At 42.2% G+C, this 20,140-nt stretch overlaps 2 non-coding genes across 2 annotated transcripts; both read right to left on the bottom strand.

The window, feature by feature from the left end:
- Nucleotides 1-297: 297 nt before the first annotated feature.
- Nucleotides 298-404, bottom strand: LOC141624353 (small nucleolar RNA R71). Its single transcript, XR_012534159.1, has one exon. It is a non-coding gene; the product is annotated as a small nucleolar RNA R71 (small nucleolar RNA).
- Nucleotides 405-7,656: 7,252 nt separating this feature from the next.
- Nucleotides 7,657-7,763, bottom strand: LOC141624650 (small nucleolar RNA R71). Its single transcript, XR_012534455.1, has one exon. It is a non-coding gene; the product is annotated as a small nucleolar RNA R71 (small nucleolar RNA).
- Nucleotides 7,764-20,140: the final 12,377 nt, after the last annotated feature.

Genomic DNA, 20,140 nt, shown 5'->3' with positions numbered 1-20,140 from the left:
ATCGGAAATGTTATTACCAAATCCGCCTTTATCCAATTAGTCGAAAGGAGCCAATTTGGGGGGATGCCTAGTGAAGACCCTCATTCTCATATGGAGACCTTTTACGACTATTGTGATGCGATCTCTCAAACCGGTGTGACTCAAGACCAAATTCGATGGGTCTTATTTCCTTTTTCTCTAATCGGCACCGCGAAACAATGGTTGAAGGGCCTTGATAAGGCCACTCTCAGAATAGATTCTTGGAAGAAGTTGGCTCTAGCTTTCTACAAAAAATTCTACCCACCGAAAAAGACAAACATGCTAAGAGCTCAAATTACGGGTTTTAAGCAAATGGATGAAGAATCTTTGTATGAAGCTTGGGAGCCGTTCAAGGGAATTTGTCGCTCATGTCCTCACCATGGACTTAGCGAATGGTTCTTGGTACAACAATTTTGGAACGGTTTATATGAAGATTCAAGGAACATTCTCAACATGGGATCAAATGGAATGTTCACCGAAGTTGATGACAATCAAACATGGAACAAAATTGAGGAAATGGCGGTCCATAACTCACAATATAGTAGACCTCGCAAGGCTACTAGAGGAGGAAAGCATGAAGTGGACTCCGTTACTCAATTGGGTGCTCAACTTAGTGCTCATATTGACACAATCAATTTGAAGTTTGAAAAAGCTATGGCTAGACTTGAAGAAGTCTCAAAATCACCAAAGCATCATGTTAATGCCATGACGGCATCCTCATCAATCCCAAGTGGGATATGTGAGAATTGTGGAACTTTGGGACATAACCAAAGTGAATGCAGGGGAACAAATGAACAAGTGAATGCTTTCCAAGCATACAAGAGTGGTACCCCTTATTCCAACTATTACAATGAAAACACCAAGTTTCACCCAAATCTCTCATACAAAAGCCAAAATGTTCAAAACCCTTAAACAACATACACTCCACCACCCATGAGAAACCAAAATCAAAGACCCTTTTACAATCAAAACCAAGGTTACCAAAATCAAAATCCATACAATCACCAAAATGACCAAGGTTTTGATGTCCAAAAAGCGGTCCTCCAAATGCAAAAGAATCAACAAGAATTTTTCACTCAAATGCAAAAAGATAGTCAAGCAAAGGAAACCAACATCAACAACATTCTAGCTCACACCAAGATGTTGGAAACACAATTGACTCAACTAGCATCTTCAAGCTCACAAAGACAAAAGGGGCAATTACCACCTCAAAGTAATCCCCCAAGACATGAAACGGTTAGTGCCATTCACTTGAGAAGTGGTACAAGGTATGAAGCACCGAAGAAGCAAATTGAGGATGAAGTTGTGGAAGCTAGTGATAAGGAAGAAATTGTGCAAAACTCCAAAGATGGAGAATCATCAAAAGAAGAAATTTCAAAGAAAAATGAAGACAAGATCAAGGAGAAGGAGCCCATTGTGATTAGACTTCCTTTTCCAAGTCGTCAAGCCAAGCCCAAATTTGATGACCAACTTGGAAAGTTTATGGAAATTATGAAGAATTTAGAAGTCTCAATTCCTTTCACGGAATTAATAAATCACGTGTCGGCCTATGCGAAATACATGAAAGATATCCTCACAAAGAAGAAGTCAATCCGGAAACTTGAGACTATCGCCTTCACTAAGGTGAGTAGTGCAATACTTCAAGGAAGTTCACCTCCAAAACTAAAGGATCCGGGAAGCTTCTCAATACCGTGTACCATTGGCGACACAACGATCAACAAAGCCTTATGTGATCTAGGGGCTAGTGTGAGTGTTATGCCGTACTCGATGAGTAAAAGGTTGGGGATGGGAGAACTTAAATGCACCAACATCACACTCCAAATGGCCGATAGATCGACGAAGACACCATTAGGGATATGGGAAGATGTCCCCGTGCGAATTGGGAAGTTTTTCATCCCGGTGGACTTTGTCATTGTTGATATGGAGGAAGATTCCAACATTCCAATCATTCTAGGAAGACCTTTCCTACACCCCGCGGGTGCGGTGATTGATGTGAAACATGGTGATCTCACTCTAGAAGTGGGAGATGAAAGCATAACCTTTAATCTTGACAAGACTATGAGAGCTCCTCGTTTGCATGAACCGTGTTTCATGATTGATCATTATAGCCGAAAGGATGAGAGGAAGAAATCGGAACTCCAATGGAAGAAGAAAATTGAAGATGCTCCATTCAAAGAGCAAGTGAATTGTGACAAGGAGAGCTTGCAAAGCTCATCAAAATCAATTAAAGAAGAAGAAGATGGCCTCATTGGCCAAGAAAAGAATTTGGGAGAGTTGTCTCCATCAAATCAAGAGATTTTCAATGATCAACTTAATGAAGTTTGTGGTCTTTGGGACGACGAATTTGAAGGGATTTTTAAACCCTACATTGGTAATGCCATCGATCAAGACCGACAACAAGAGCCAAGGTCTATTGAAGACCTCTGCCATGATAATGAACAAGCTTTTGATTACTTTTTCAAGGTGTTGAGCAACATCAACAACACCTTGGATATGCCCCCTTGACATCTCATCAAGAATGAGAGTTTGGTGGAGTCCTCCCTAAACCACCGTTTGTAAATATTTCTAACTCCCTAACTCGCATTTCAATTCTTGTATTGCATTTTTTGTCATCTTTGGATTTTTATTTATTTTGATCAAGATAATTGTCATGTTTGAGAGAAGTGAGGGAGGGACTAATAATTTCAATTGATGTGTAGTGCTTTAGCTTAGTGTGGGGATGGCAATTGCCTAGGCTATCCATGCCTTAGTAGTGCCCCCACAATGAAGAACACGAGATATGAAGAAGAATGGAAGAATGATAAGGGATATGCATTATACACGGATAGAACTGAATCCGGGTACAAAGGGGCCGAATCCGAGCGGATTCAGGAGAATCCGCCTGTCTACAGACAATCCGAGCGTATTGGGTAGAAAACGCACGTCCCTATGAGCTGAATTTTTGAAAGATTTTTGACTGTAAGAGAATCCGGGCATCCTGAACAGCAATCCGCTCGTCTCTGAAAATCCGCCCGTCTTGAAAGGAAGACGCCCGTCTTCTTTGCTGAGGAAAACAAGAAAAATTCCTGGACTGAAATCCGTCCGTCTTCTGAAGAATCCGCCCGTCCCGTGTCAGAGCGAATCCGAGCGTCTTCTCTTAAAGACGCCCGTCTTTAGGCGAGTTTTTCCCAACCCAGAAAGTGCAGAATCCGCCCGTCTTGAGCAGAAACCGCACGGATTGCCCCTGCAGTTCGAATTTTTTCGGGCTTTATAAAACCCCTCCCACCTTCATTCATTCATTCATTCATTCATAACACTACTTCAAAACATCAAAACCCTCATCCTCTCCATCACAAAAACAAAATTCCTCAACTACATTCACCAAAATCAAATCAAATCATCCTTTTAACAACAAATCAATCACTCCTTTATCAATAAAAATCAAAACCAAGCACAAAATCTTCAACCTTTGAGTCGATTTTTTTCATAAAGGCAAAGCCTTTCACCTTTAAATCGATTTGGGTACACTACAAATTGAATATTTTTCATTCTTTTCTTGGTTAATTCATCAATGGCAAGGACTAAGGGAGGAACAAAGGCAACAAAGGCACCAAAGGCTAAGACACTTTCACAAAGGCAAAAGGCTCTTCAAGCAAAGAAAGCATTGGCTATGGTGGTAGCAACCCCAAACTTGGAAGTGCAACAACAACAACAACCTTCTATGGGAGCAACAACATCCACGACTCCGGAAATTGATCAACTTTTGCATTATCCGGAGGTAACTTTTATTTCCAAAACCCATAGAGATACTTTTGCCAAGTTTGCTAGGAAATCATTTCAATCCACCATGTTTATTTGTGAAGATACCTTAGATAAGTTGGGTGTCCTTGAGCAAACTAGAGCCTTTTTCAAAGCAATGGGGTTGAATAAATTGTTTGAATCAAAAGAATTGACATACCCCTCCCTTACCTTGGAGTTTTTGAGTTCTTTGAAAGTCACCAAAGTTGAGACTAGGGAGAACCTCGAGTTTCGTCTAGCTAATGTTAGTAGATGCATTTCCTTTAGGGAATTGGGTGAAATTTTGGGTCTTAGTGATGAACCGAGTTATTTTAAGAATTATCGAAAGTATGACCCCGACCCTCTTTGGGAGGCAATTTCCGGAAGGAAATTTGAGGATTTTCATGCGAGTCGTGCTCTTTTAGTCCACCATCCGGGCATAAGGGTATGGCACAAGGGCATAGGAAACACCATTATTGCAAGGAAAGATACCAACCATTTCACCAAACTTGATTTTATTCTTCTTGAATCGGCTTTGAACATTGGAAGAGTACACACCAAGCCTTTCAAATCTTTAAGGCTTTTGGTAGATAGATGGCTCAACATTGATTGTGGGAAGAAAGGCACTACCGTTATTGTCAATGGCGGCCTAGTCACTATCCTAGCTAAATACTTTGATCCTAACTTCAACAAGGATAACAAGTATAAAGCAAAGGAGGGTGGTCATCTTGTTGATATGCATACTATGATACACAAGTACAAGTGGGTTGCCCATAACCCTCTTGACACCAAGTATGGATGGCTCACTAGTGAGGCTAGATCGTTTACTTTGCCTTCAAAGATTTGTCGTCTAAGCGTCCACCGGACCAATTATCTACTTCCCCTTTCAAAAGAGGCCGAGTATATTATCCGACAACAAAAAGGTGAACTTGAAATGCCCTCCTCTTCCATTGTCACACCACCCTACCCTTTTGAGTACCAAGAGTTCAAGCCGGAAGGTGTTGAAGCAAGAAATGATTATTTGACTCTTCTCATGCAAGCAATGCACAAGCAAGCCTTTGAGGATCGGAAAAATGCTTACTTGGCTCAATATCCACCCCTCCTACACTTAGTTAAGCAAGGACTACTTGATCCATCATGTCCTTTGCCTAGTTGGGCGGATAGAGAAGTCCTATTTCCGGGTGCATCTAGGGTCGTTTCGGGTGACAATGAGGTTGTCGGTAATGAAGAGGTTGATGATAACATTGATGAGGAAGCAAGTGAAGAAGGAGAAGAGGATGGTGAGCAAGATGATGAGCAAGGTGAAGAAGAAAGTGAAGAAGCAAATGAAGAGGGAAGTGGCAATGAGACCACTTCTAATGAGGAAAGTGATGATGGTGATGATATGATGGAAGATTAGCAAGCCTTGGAGGCTCCTACCCTCTCATGGTTTGTCTATTTCTCTCTTTGTTTTAATTTTTTTCTTGATCTTTGTTGGAGTAGTCCTAGCACCATAGAGGACTCACACCTCGGTACCATTGAGGTGTTCTCATTTTATTGTTCCCACTTTCAAAATCCAAAATGACAAATTAGTTTCATGCATTGCATAGTGTGTGCATGAACTACACCCATCCTTGGACATTAGCAATAGGGTCTAACTCGGTTTGGGGAAGTTAATGCATACACAACGGGAGGTAATCTAAATTATCCTCTCCGTCATAACAAAAACCATGCATCATGTAGTGTAGACTAGTGTAGATTACATTTAGTGTAGAAATCATGCATCATCTTTGCATAATTTCCCATCATTTTGGCCATTGAGGACAATGCCCATAGTAGTGTGGGGATAGGGAATTCTAACTTAACTTTATATTCCAAAATGATAAAAATTGAAAAATTTTGAAAATCATAAAAATTTGAATATTGAAAAGCCAAAAACATGTTTATTTCCTTTTGTAGTGTAGTCTTGTATATATTATTGTATATATTGTGATTGTTCTATCCTTGTTCACATTGATTGACTACGCCACATTCGAGACATGAGGAACATGAAGACCGCATGGTATGATCTTTTCAATCTCATTTTTCCTCTTTATGTTAATGACTATGTGGCTTTATTTTGTTTGATGCGGTATAATAATGTGAACTTAGGACTTGCATTTAGTTTATATGTCATATTAGTTGATAGAATCACTTGCATTAGGATGTTTATATTAGTTGCATCATAGCATATAGTTGCATTTAGATAAAAGTTTTGAAAAATGCCTAATTAGGAACTTTGACAAGAGCAACTAAGCCATTACAAATACTTGTTCAACTTAAGACTTTGCCTACTAGAATGGCTGTAAAACACCCTAGATAGTGTCATCCTAGTGTCTTTTGACCCATGACCCAAAGCCTAGTCATTTATTCATCATGTTTCATATTGTTGGTATGATTGACAACCTTGCTAGCATGATCAACATGATAATGAGTGAGTAGTCTCTTAGCTAGGGTTAATGGGTGATTAGGGGAAACCAACATGGGGAATGATTCATGCTTAAATTAATATGCTTTCATGTTTTATTTGCTTGCTTGTTTTGATCTCAACTCATGCACATGTTATATTTGATGAAATGCTAAGCCTATAAATCCTTGCATTTACTATCATCTCCTATCTTTTCAATGAGACTTGTAAGACATAACCCAACTCGAGTCTCATTAGACCATGCATGTTGTTGAGTAGGGAAGATTAAGTCGACTTGTAGGTGTTGTACAATCTAATCGATTCGGCTCCGGGACCCAAACTTTCCTAGTATTGTAAGATATAACCCAACTCAATCCATCACAACAATAATTGCTTGCTTATAATTTGAGAACATGTTTGTATGATCATATCCCATGATTCCCCTATGATCCCATGACACCCTAGTGCCTTTAATCAATTGTTTACACCCCCTTTTTATTCATCTTGCTTGTTTATTTTCATTGTTATTCTAGTTTAGTAACCTTCTATATCAACCCAATTTGTGACACCCCTTAGACACCCCTAGTTACAATAGAAATCTCATTTCAACTCCCGTCCCTTGGGATCCGACCTTTACTTGCCTCTTTACTAATTGTAGAGTTGCTTGTTAAGCTATAAATTGTGTTTTGATTCGACCGTGACCAACGACCACATCTTAATTTGTGAACACTTAGCGGGATCGCATCAAAAATGGCGCCGTTGCCGGGGACGGTGTTTGTTTGATTTAGATTTCTTTTTATTGTTATTAGTTGTGTCTTTCTTCGCCTTGAGGAACTAAAACTCCTCAAGGTTTTTTCTAATTGTTTTCGAGTTGTTTGATATTTTGCATGTCTAGAAGGTTACAAAGTGATTTGTTACCTTTTGACCGTGAAATCGAAAGAACCTTGACGAACAATAGGAGACTTGTTAGGAGGAATTTGAGAGGTGTTGGTGAAGTTGTTCAACCCACTAGTGAGTTTGTCAATCCTTTCGCAATAGAAGGAGAAGAAAACCCATTACACAATACCCCACAAAATCCACCTACAATGCCAAAATTCTCGTCACACTCCGTACCCACCGAGGAGAATCTACCGAATGGTACTCCTACACCGCAACATCTCACCGAAAATTTTATTGCCAAGTCCGCCTTCATCCAACTAATTGAGAGGAGCCAATTTGGGGGGATGCCTAGTGAGGATCCTCATTCTCATATGGAAACCTTTTGCGATTATTGTGATGCTATCTCTCAAACGGGCGTGACTCAAGACCAAATTAGATGGGTCTTATTTCCTTTTTCCTTAATCGGCACCGCAAAGCAATGGTTGAAGGGCCTTGATAAGGCCACCCTTGGAATAGATTCTTGGAAGAAGTTGGCTCTAGCTTTCTACAAAAAATTCTACCCACCGGAAAAGACCAACATGTTAAGAGCTCAAATTACGGGTTTTAAGCAAAGGGATGAAGAGTCTTTGTATGAAGCTTGGGAGCGGTTCAAGGGAATTTGTCGCTCATGTCCTCACCATGGACTTAGCGAATGGTTTTTGGTGCAACAATTTTGGAACGGTCTTTATGAAGACTCAAGAAATATCCTTAATATGGGATCGAATGGGATGTTCACCGAGGTTGATGACAACCAAACTTGGAGCAAAATTGAAGAGATGGCAATCCACAATTCACAATATAGTAGGCCTCGCAAGGCTACTAGAGGATGAAAGTATGAAGTGGACGCCGTTACTCAATTAGGTGCCCAACTAAGCTCCCATATCGATACAATCAACTTGAAGTTTGAACAAGCTATGTCTAGACTTGAGGAAAACTCAAAATCATCGAAGCATCATGTCAATGCCATGACGGCATCCTCATCAATCCCAAGTGGGATATGTGAGAATTGTGGAACTTTGGGTCATGACCCAAGTGAGTGTAGGGGAACAACCGAACAAGTGAATGCTTTCCAAGCATATAAAAGTGGTACCCCTTATTCAAATTTTTACAATGAAAACACCAAGTTCCATCCAAATCTCTCATACAAAAGCCAAAATGTTCAAAACCCTCAAACAACATACACTCCACCACCCATGAGAAACCAAAATCAAAGACCCTTTTACAATCAAAACCAAGGTTACCAAAATCAAAATCCATACAATCACCAAAATGACCAAGGTTTTGATGTCCAAAAAGCGGTCCTCCAAATGCAAAAGAATCAACAAGAATTTTTCACTCAAATGCAATGATACGTGCCTAATGTATAGTCTTTTTGGCCTATTTCAGCACGTATTTCTATGTATTTCTATACTGTTTTTATAGTATTTTGCCCCGAATTGGCTACTTTGGTGTATTTTGTCCTTTTTGTAGGAATGATCGCGGAAGTAGCGGAACCGTACTCCTTTTAGTCCCTTTTGCATGCATTTAGAGGAGACGGGATTGTCCCAGAGTGAGATGTTGCACTTGGAAGTGTCGTTGCACGCATTACGAGGCATTTGGGTGAAGACGTGAGCTGAATTGAAGACCCAAGTGGTCTATCGAGCTGTTTAGTGGTCTATCGAGCTGTTTGGTGGTCGATCGAGTTATTCCTTACTCGATCGAGTAAGCTGCACATGACAAGTCCTCGATCGAGTACCCATTTGGTCGATCGAGGGACTTCTGCTGAGACGATGGTCGATCGAGTGGTGTAATCCACTCGATCGAGAGGCTTCGACGCTATGGGCTTTAATTAGTCCATGTTTTAGTATTTTTCCGCAAAGACTCTTAGACTTCGGCTATTTAACCTATGTTTACTAGATTAATTAGGCATATCTTTTACTTAGCTTTTTATCTATTATTCATTAGACTCTCTAAGTTTTTACAGTAGAACATTTCCTACGTTGCTCTTACTTTTCGACTGCTACTCTTGCTTCGGGGATTGCTTCATTGAATTTCGTGTTCTTTACGCCGGAATTTGCTTGGATTGTAATCTCCTCTCTTCTCTTAATAATAATTAACCTTCTTGCGTTTTTAATTCTTGTTTATGTTATCGTTCTTTCTTGCCCTAATTTCCGTTATTGAATTCTTCTATTATTTCATTATGTCATCTGCTGGAAATTTATATGCTGTTAGTTTTATTAAGAATATGAGTAGCTAAACCCTTTCATGTTGGGATTAGGGGATCTGCGGTAGTGAAATGACGACGTAGTGAATGAATTAGACGAATTGACTAAGAGACCCTGTCACTATAGCAATATAACTGTAATTCTCGACCTAGTTGAGTGCACGCTTCTATGTCACCCATTAATCTGGCTACAATTAATCCTGGATCGAAAGATTGGACTAAATAGGCCTGCTATAAACAGTAGACTACCCTAATGAGGACGAAAGTTAAGTTAGTGGTATTTTAGGGTGGGAAGTGGACCGAAAGGACCTTCTAATATCCGTCTCGCATTAGTTCGTCTGAGTCATTTACTGCTAAGTTGTTGAACCATCGTAGTGAACCGAATTCCCGACATGTCTCCCTCTTATTGATAGTTTTAATTCATTTTCCTGCTTTACTGCCTTCTGCTTTACTTCTCTTTCCTTTCAACTCCGTAGTTTAGAATCAAAAATTCAATCAAACCCAATTGTTACCATAGGATTAGAAATAGATAGCTGTAGTTGCATTACCTCCCTGAGGATTCGATACTCGACTGCCTCTACTACATTTTAGTTGAGACCGTTAGGTTTTATTTTTGACAGTACGCGACGACGTGTCAAATTTTGGCGCCGTTCTTGGGGAGGCAATTGTTCAATTTACTAGCTGTTTTATTTTTAATTCTTCTTTTAGTTTAAGGAACATCGTTCCTTAGACTACTCTTATATCTTGTCTGTAGTTCCTTCTTATGCGCAGGTCGCAAGGTGGGCACTACTACCTTTTGATCCCGGGATTGGAGAGATCTCTGCACGTAAAAGGAGACTATTTCAAGAACAACAGCCAGAGGAAGAGCCTAGTTCTCGTGGTAGCTTTTACGAGAACGAGCTTTTCAAGACAATCCACCGTCTTCTCCGCTTTTCCAATTCATCGATTGAATCTATTACTTTTCCGAGAATTTCCCGAAATGGCCGAGGAAGCAACCATTGCTAGTCACTCCGAGCCCACGGTGACAACCTCTATAAAGGGTTCGAATCTGGGAGATGCTAGGAAGTTCGAGCCTAAGCCTCGCATACATCAATATGGTCGAGAAAAATCGGTTCGGGAGCTGCAATCAAGACGCAGCTCAAAGATATGGAGACTTTCATTGATTATCGCTGCTCCATACCTCCTCCCACCGGCGTGACAGTGATCGGATCAAAGAAACTATGTTCATCTTCTCACTCCGCGATGCTGCAAGGGAGTGGTATAGAGATTTGGACCGAGCTGCTCACGGCATAACAGATTGGAATACGCTAGCATTAACGTTCTATAAAAATTATTTCTCTGCTTCGAGAACCATCGCCATTAGAGCTCAGATAACAAGCTTCAAACAGGGGCCCGACGAGAACTTCCACGAGGCATGGCTTCGTTTTAAGAAACTAGTGCGGACCATACCACATCACGGTTTCGAAAAATGGAGTTTGTGCAACCATTTTTACAATGGTTTATATGATGATCGAGGGCTATCTTAGACGCAGCAGCCCAATGGTCGATTTGTTGACAACTTGGGGCGACCAAGGGATGGAAAATCATAGATGATTTAGCCACTCATAGGGCTGAATATGGGAATTCAAGAGGAAACCAAAGGAGAGCCGTTGAATCCTCTTCGAGCCGCATTAGAAGCCCTTACCGCGAGGTTTGACAAGTATGAATTAGGGGGAGCTCTCAAGGGAGGGATGTACCGGGTTAATGCTATGACGGACGGTCCTTTCGTCTGCATTTAGTACGAGGTGTGGGGTAGATGGACATGTCTCTCGATTATTGTCCTAGTCCTTATGAGCAATGTCTTTGCCTTCCAACATTACAGTAAAACAATACTCATTACGAGCCGAATATCCACCCCAATTTGAGGTGGAGTAACCAGAACGTACTCAACCCCACCGCTCCTCCGAATCGGCGGCGAGCTCGTATATTCCACCCCATAAGACTCAACAAGGCTTTCAGAAGCCTCCGTCTTTTAACCCTCCTAACCACGGTTCATCTTCAAGTGGGGTGAGTGAAATGGGCGAGTTAAAGTCTATGATGCAAGCCATTACAAAGCAACTTCATGCGAGTGATCAACAAAGAAGCACAAGTGATCAACAGAGAGACGCGTCCATAAAGGCACTTGAGACTCAAGTTGCTCAACTCGCCGCGAATCAATCCTCGAGGAAGCCCGGTCATTTACCGACTCAAAATGAGAAGAACCCAAATGAGACGGTACATTTGATAGAGTTGAGAAGCGGTCTTTCTTATGAGGGACCGGAAGTACGTAAATCAGACCCGAGGGAAGTCATCATCGATGATGAACAGTGCTCGTTAAGAGAAAAGGACTCACGACACAGAGAGTTACTCGATCGATCAAGTCGATGCTCGATCGAGTGGAAATGGTGAAGAAGCTGGTCGATCGAGTAGCATCCCTGCTCGATCGAGTGAAAATGAAGATGAGGTCGGTCGATCGAGTGGTAAGTTTGCTCGATCGACCGACGCCGGTGAAGAAACCGCTCGATCGAGTGAGCACGCTTCTCGATCGAGTGAGCATGATGACGGGAAGCTTATACGAGCCTCGCTAGTGCTCGTTTAAGCGAGGAATTACTAGAAAGGCCTCGTTCGAGAGGTAAGAAGCGTCCGAAGGATACCGAACTTGCTCCGGAAGACACTTTGGAAGCGAGAAACAAAGGACTCGAGATTCCACCATCGTTCCCTTCCCGAGGCGGCTGCAGAATACCAAGATTAATCAACAGTTTAGCAAATTTGTTGAGCTTTTGAAGAGTTTGGAAGTTTCCGTGCCGTTCATTTGAATTGTTGACTAAGGTACCCTCTTATTTAAAATTTATGAAAGAAATTTTAGCACGTAAGAGGACTATAAATGATAATGAGACCGTAGCTTTGACTCGAGGTGGGGTCACCCTATCTCAAAATAAGCTACCTCCTAAGCAATCGACCGGGTAGTTTTTCGATCCCTTGTCACATCGGTATGCGATTGATTGATAATGCGCTATGCGATTTAGGCGCTAGCGTAAGTGTTCTACCTTTATCTCTAGCTAAGAGACTTGGTGTGACAAAGCTGAGTTGCACCAACATGACTGTCCAGATGGCCGACCGTAGTTTATCACGGCCACTAGGTGTAGCAGAAGACGTACCTGTTCAGATCGGGAAGTTCTTTATTCCCGTTGATTTTGTCGTCTTAGATATCCCCGAAGATGTGCACACCCCTATCATTTTAGGGAGACCATTTTTGTCCACTGCCCGCGCAGTAATAGACGTCGGGGGGAAGACTTTGACCTTTCAGGTAGGGGACGAGGAGCTGATTTTCCATCAGTCCAAGTTCCGGAGGGCTCCCATGCAAGCTCAGCCTTGCAATGCCCTCTCTTCTGTTGACCCTATTATTGACACTCCAGATGAAAATCTAGAGAATATTGCTGTTATTGCTAACCCTCCGCCTCATGCTGAGAGCAAAAAGGAGGAAAATTCGTCTGTTTCCCTTACTGCAGGTACAGATGAAGGCAAGAAAGGAGTCGTCAAAGGACAGGGTACAACCATTATCAATCAAACTGGCGCCAAGGATGCCAAAGAAGATGACAGAGGGGCGAGAACGAAGACAGTTCGAACCTACATAGATTGGAACTATGTTCCTCCTCCTCTTGCAAACAGTAATTCAAGCTCATGGAAATCAAAGAGGACGGTCGATATCAAGAAGTGATGTCCTCCATCGAAGCCCACGAAGGGGCTACTGAAAGCTGATGGGAATTAAACGGGGAAATGCCCCGTGTAACAAATTGTAATAGATATTTGTTGAATTTCTCTTGAATTTCTTTTTTTACATTTTTTTTTTTTTTTTTTTTATTAGGACAATTAGTTTAGACAATCCTTTAGCTTAGACTGAGACTTTAGACTGTGTTTCTACGCATTTGGTATTTTGGAACGTGTTTGGATATGTTTTATGCAGGTTTGGGGAAATGTCACGCATTTCGAGGAAATAAAGACGGAAATCCAAGAGTCAACGAGAAGAAGCCCTCGATCGAGTACTTTTTGTACTCGATCGAATGGCGATTGGGTCGATCGAGCTGGCTGGTTACTCGATCGAGGAAAACCAAAAAGAAACAGGTCGATCGAGAGGTTTCGTATTCGATCGAAAGCGAGGGACATCAAAAGTCCTCGATCGAGTGACTTAAAATCACTCGATCGAGTGAAATGAACAGGAGACGGGAGTTTTCTTTCTTAAAACTCTTTACTTTCCTAATTCTATTTCATTTAACCCCTAAATTCCGTCTAACTCCCCCTTAATTGCGATTCCCATTTCCCCCAAATCCCCAATTTTTGCCCAAAATTACCAAATCCACCACCTACATTCTATTACTAGCACTTAATTCTTCAATAGCCCCTTATATTCCCCCTCTTTTGTGCTCGTTTTTGCGGATTTTAAAGGGAATTAGGGTTTGCGGTTTTTCGATCAAAATCCGCCTTTGTTGCTTGTTATTTGAAGTTTAATTGCTTGTTGTAGGATAATCATCATCAAGTAAGTGTTTCTATCACACTCTTTGCATTTTCTCTTCATTTAATTCGATTTTTTGAGGTGATTTGATTTAGGGCTCGAAAATCCATGTCTAGTCGATTTTGTTTCGACTTATTTGTGTTTATATGCCCTTAATTAGCTTGTTGATGATCTTTTCGCAATTCCTCGCTGTGTCTACATGTTTAATTCGAATTTTGCGCGATTTCCGCGATTAGGGTTCCCGTAAGTCGAAATATGTCGATCGGACGGTCTTTCTATTGCCTTGCTTGCTTAACTTCAGTTCTTGCTTACTTATCGCTGTTGTTAACTGCCGTTAGTGTCCCCTATCGCCATTACTTGATGTGAATTATTGGGAAATCCCGTGCTGTGAGTAGAAATCTTCGACTGCCAGGAGTCATACATGCTCCCATTTTTGGTTTTCATGCTATATTAGCCTTTAGCAAATCATTATTTTATCATATCACCACCACTCACTTGTTTGTAATTCAAGTTTGAGGAATTGTTGGGTTTTGCATTACGGGAGTCGATTTTTTCGACTAATAGGGCCATTCTTTTGGGTGTCACATGCTCTTTGTTAACGCTTCATTTTAGCCACGGTTAGCAGCTATCTTCTCTTATCATGCCTTTAAATACCTTGCAGGATGGACGCGAGTTCTGTACCTTCCACTAGTACGTCCTCCACTCGTCCGTGAGCGAATCGGTGGTCCCTGCTGTTGCCATTAGCTCGCCTTGGTCACCACCGCAGCACCGGTTCTACTTGTCTCACTGCGGAGACGGTTTACTCCGCGGCTAGCTCGGCGGAAGCTCGGTTCGGTTACACCGCCACTACTCCCACCAGGCCTTTCTCTCTGATCGCTGATTCACGCCCGTTTCCAGCCTGGTATGCTTGCCACCGAGGCCACACCAGCCAGGCTAGCCGCTTAGCCATCACTTCCAGGCCCTTCGAGGTCATTTGTTACGGGAGAGGGCGCTCTCGCACCTTTACCGAAGTTGCCCACGGTACGTTTCACTTCAGAGGCTCACCGGAAACGGTTAGTTGCTTTACTTCGTTGCCCTCTCTCCCCCACCCGTTTCCTTGCGCGGACGACCTAGAGACCTTAGGCATTTATGAGGAGGTCTCGTAGTTTGTTGAACGGGACGGGTATGTCGGGTCCCATTACCATGCGGGAGGCTACCATTCGTACCCTTACGTACGAGTTCTTTAGCTCCTATTCTTTTGACACCGACTCCTACACTGCTGACCACTCCAGTTCTTGCATTCACTTTCGACTCCGCAATGAGTCACACCACTGGACTTTGGCCAAGTTTGGCCAAGTTTTAGGCCTAGTTAGTGACGGTCCCACCGCCCCACCTCGAGACCTCCTTCACCACTGCTGGGTGCTCTTTCTCACACTCCCTTCCACTCACGGAAGGGAGCTCACATTCACTTACCTGCGCCCCGTTACTACTTGCGTCTGTTAGGAGAGACTATTTTTGGGCGCCCTGAGTCCAATAACATGACCAACACTGAGCTAGCCATTCTCGCGGGGTACCTCAACATTGACTACGGCACCCCGTTTGTTCTAAACATTGCTTATCCGGTAGCTCAAAGATTGAATGGAATTGGGACTCGGGTAAAGACCGCTATTGTCTGCGGCGGGCTAGTTACTAGGATTGCCCGCCACCTTTACCCCACGACCCCAGGCTCACCGCATCCGATGAGATGGCTTACCTTGACACAGGGAGCCATGACGACTACGCCTGGTTCCCAAAGGCGAAGGGGAGTGCGAGGACGTGGAAGATCCGTGGTTCTACGTCATTTACCTTGCCGTGCTCTACCCTTCCGCCACTTCGTCGCTCCCTCACTGCCGAGGGAGCGAGGCCACCTCCACCTACCTACCACCTTACCTTCACCCCTCCTTCTTCTTCTAGGAAGAGGAAGTGGGAGGCCGGAGCATCTTCTAGCTCTCAGGCTCAGACTCAGGCCCAGGCTGGACCGACCCCCACGCCTCAGCCTACACTCACTCCACCTCCCTCCGACCCGGCCTTTCCCGCCAACTTTGTCGCCCTCCTGTTTTAGAGGCGCCCGAGGTCATGGACCAAGGGCGTCGTGATGCCGTGCTTTCGGATATGTGCGGGTACATTCGAGATGAGACGGGATATGGCTTTGGGTGTATTCCCGCTCTACGAGTTCCATATCCGAGCCCGGCGACCGATTCCAGAGGGGTGGCCGCATCCTTCCTTCTACCGATACCCGGCGGACGGGTACCCTCCACTTTCTTCCTCGACTCGGAGGAGGAACCGGAGGAGACAATGCGAGTAGCACGAGCGGTGCGGTTACGGGCGAGCGGCGGCACAACAGCTGCCGAGAGAGGAGGAGAGTGATCCTCCGTTCGTACCCGGTCCGGAGGATCACCGAGATGACGACCGAGTCTCCCCCTTGTTTGTTGCTGGTTTGGGAGACCGTTTTGTTGAGTCGGAGCACTGGGAGACGGCGGTGCCGACGACGAGTAGCTCTTGGTCTACTCACTTCCCGATTTTAAAATTGGCCGGTTTGGGGAAGTTCGTGTTTTGTATGTACCTTACTCTTTTTATTTCGTCTCCTTTATTTTCTTTTATTGGTTGTATACTCCCATCCCCCATTTTTCTGCTGGTGTATGCTGGAGGACAACGAGGGCGTTGTCCGTTTTGGTTTGGGGAGGGTATTGCCTCCTTTTGAGTCTGCATCTGCATTTGTTTTGCATTCACGTTTAATTTTCAGTTTGCATTTGTTGTTTATTTTCATAGAAAATCAAAAATCAAAAAAAAAAAAATAGAAAATTTCAAAAATTCAAAAAAAATTCACGTTTATTTTAGCATATAGGTTAAGTCGGAACGGTAGATTCCCGTGATGAAATTGCACTATAGCTTGTCATATTACTTGAGCCTTGCACTTGTATTGATAGTTTTTAGCCTTGTCATACGCATAATCTACGAATTTCTGTTCAAATAATAGCTGACTGTTTAGACTTGACCTAATAAACTGGCAAACTACTTAAAAATTCTGAGTTTTAGAGCTATAACTGGTGACATTCATGACCAGTTCATTAGGAATTTTGAGAGTAGTACTCCTTGCATAGCATGTTTGTCTCATTTGCACATTTATGACATTCAATTTCTCGTCAAATGCACATATTCGGGTTTGTGGTTGGTGTCACATGCAGGGAGGGTCTTGCAATTTCCCCTTTCTTACATCTTTCACCCATTTAGCTCCACTTTAGCCAAACTTGCCTTTTTGACCCATTAGCTACATTCCAAACTAAGCCTGCCTAGTCAAGCTAGTTAGTTTGTCCTCTTGTGGTATGTTTCCATTGCAGTTTGGTCTGTCATTCTTGTTGGAGTTGGTGTCTGTATCAAGGAAGGAGAAAAAAAAAAAAAAAAAAAAAAAAAAAAAGAGTATTGAAAAAAAAAAAAAGAAGGAAAACGTGAAAGTAAAGAAGAAAAAAGAAAGAAAGAAAAAAAAAATGAAAAACAGAAAAAGAGCTGATAAGCAAAAGAAAGAAATAGAGATTGTGTAAAAAGTTGTCCCCTCTTGTCAGAGTTGAGAAGATGTTCGAAGATGTACAATCGACAAGAGGGTTGGTTGTTTCAGATTAATGCTTTCGATTTATGTGTTTAAAAAAGGGAACTTTGTGACCGTCTGACTCCTCCACTCTTATTCTATATTTTTTTGAGGAGATTGTGCTTTGAGTCTAGTGAGTTTTGTGCCAAGTGAAGGGCACCCGTGTTTAGTCTTTCATCGGTTTGAGATCCGGATGGTTTATTATGGTCCTGTTAGGAACTAGCTTGACGCTTCTACCTCCACATTTCCATAACTTGTTTTGCCTTTTCTCACCCGAACCTCACTATTCCCATATTATTTGCAAATCCTCGGCTGTGACGGACATTATTGGTTGGAGTGTGTGCATTAGTACTTGAATTGTCTTTCATTTTTGTTGCATGCATGCTATGTAGGTCGCAGTTAGGTGAGTGACTGTCTTTTCTTCTCTCTTTTACATATAACATTTGCCCTTTGCTTCATGGGAGAAGAGTGACCCCGTGAGAGTCCAGTTTTGTTGGTCTTGCAAGGTCGATAGGTCAGCTTTATTTATGAACAGTTTATAATTCGTTTGCGTTTTGACCGCTTGGCTTAATCGATTTTTGTTGCATTAATTTGGCTCAAGTAGACAAGTTAAGCTAGCTCTGAGTTATCATTTCCGTTCCATTAGTTTAGTTTTGAGTTTACTCGAGGGCGAGTAAAGGTTTGGTTTGGGGAGATTTGATACGTGCCTAATGTATAGTCTTTTTGGCCTATTTCAGCACGTATTTCTATGCATTTCTATACTGTTTTTATAGTATTTTGCCCCGAATTGGCTACTTTGGTGTATTTTGTCCTTTTTGTAGGAATGATCGCGGAAGTAGCGGAACCGTACTCCTTTTCGTCCCTTTTGCATGCATTTAGAGGAGACGGGATTGTCCCAGAGTGAGATGTTGCACTTGGAAGTGTCGTTGCACGCATTACGAGGCATTTGGGTGAAGACGTGAGCTGAATTGAAGACCCAAGTGGTCTATCGAGCTGTTTAGTGGTCTATCGAGCTGTTTGGTGGTCGATCGAGTTATTCCTTACTCGATCGAGTAAGCTGCACATGACAAGTCCTCGATCGAGTACCCATTTGGTCGATCGAGGGACTTCTGCTGAGACGATGGTCGATCGAGTGGTGTAATCCACTCGATCGAGAGGCTTCGACGCTATGGGCTTTAATTAGTCCATGTTTTAGTATTTTTCCGCAAAGACTCTTAGACTTCGGCTATTTAACCTATGTTTACTAGGTTAATTAGGCATATCTTTTACTTAGCTTTTTATCTATTATTCATTAGACTCTCTAAGTTTTTACAGTAGAACATTTCCTACGTTGCTCTTACTTTTCGACTGCTACTCTTGCTTCGGGGATTGCTTCATTGAATTTCGTGTTCTTTACGCCTTTAATTTGCTTGGATTGTAATCTCCTCTCTTCTCTTAATAATAATTAACCTTCTTGCGTTTTTAATTCTTGTTTATGTTATCGTTCTTTCTTGCCCTAATTTCCGTTATTGAATTCTTCTATTATTTCATTATGTCATCTCATTGAAATTTATATGCTTTATTAGTTTTATTAAGAATATGAGTAGCTAAACCCTTTCATGTTGGGATTAGGGGATCTGCGGTAGTGAAATGACGACGTAGTGAATGAATTAGACGAATTGACTAAGAGACCCTGTCACTATAGCAATATAACTGTAATTCTCGACCTAGTTGAGTGCACGCTTCTATGTCACCCATTAATCTGGCTACAATTAATCCTGGATCGAAAGATTGGACTAAATAGGCCTGCTATAAACAGTAGACTACCCTAATGAGGACGAAAGTTAAGTTAGTGGTATTTTAGGGTGGGAAGTGGACCGAAAGGACCTTCTAATATCCGTCTCGCATTAGTTAAATCCCTGAGTCATTTCTTCGCTAAGTTGTTGAACCATCGTAGTGAACCGAATTCCCGACATGTCTCCCTCTTATTGATAGTTTTAATTCATTTTCCTGCTTTACTGCCTTCTGCTTTACTTCTCTTTCCTTTCAACTCCGTAGTTTAGAATCAAAAATTCAATCAAACCCAATTGTTACCATAGGATTAGAAATAGATAGCTGTAGTTGCATTACCTCCCTGAGGATTCGATACTCGACTGCCTCTACTACATTTTTGTTGAGACCGTTAGGTTTTATTTTTGACAGGTACGCGACAGACGTGTCATGCAAAAAGATTGCCAAGCAAAGGAAACCACCATCAACAACATTCTAGCTCACACCAAGATGTTGGAAACACAATTGACTCAACTAGCATCTTCGAGCTCACAAAGACAAAAGGGGCAATTACCACCTCAAAGTAATCCCCCTAGACATGAAACGGTTAGTGCCATTCACTTGAGAAGTGGTACAAGGTATGAAGCACCGAAGAAGCAAGTTGAGGATGAAGTTGTGGAAGCTAGTGAAAAGGAAGAAATTGTGCAAAACTCCAAAGATGGAGAATCATCAAAAGAAGAAAGTTCAAAGAAAAATGAAGACAAGGCCAAAGAGAAGGAGCCCATTGTGATTAGACTTCCTTTTCCAAGTCGTCAAACCAAGCCCAAATTTGATGATCAACTTGGGAAGTTCATGGAAATTGTGAAGAATTTAGAAGTCTCAATTCCTTTCACGGAATTAATCAATCACGTTCCGGCCTATGCGAAGTACATGAAAGATATC

This window comes from Silene latifolia, chromosome X (genome assembly GCF_048544455.1).
Source record: "Silene latifolia isolate original U9 population chromosome X, ASM4854445v1, whole genome shotgun sequence".
Lineage (NCBI taxonomy): Eukaryota > Viridiplantae > Streptophyta > Magnoliopsida > Caryophyllales > Caryophyllaceae > Silene > Silene latifolia.
The sequence above is the reverse complement of the archived record's forward strand: the minus strand, read 5'-3'. Positions and strand labels throughout refer to the sequence as shown.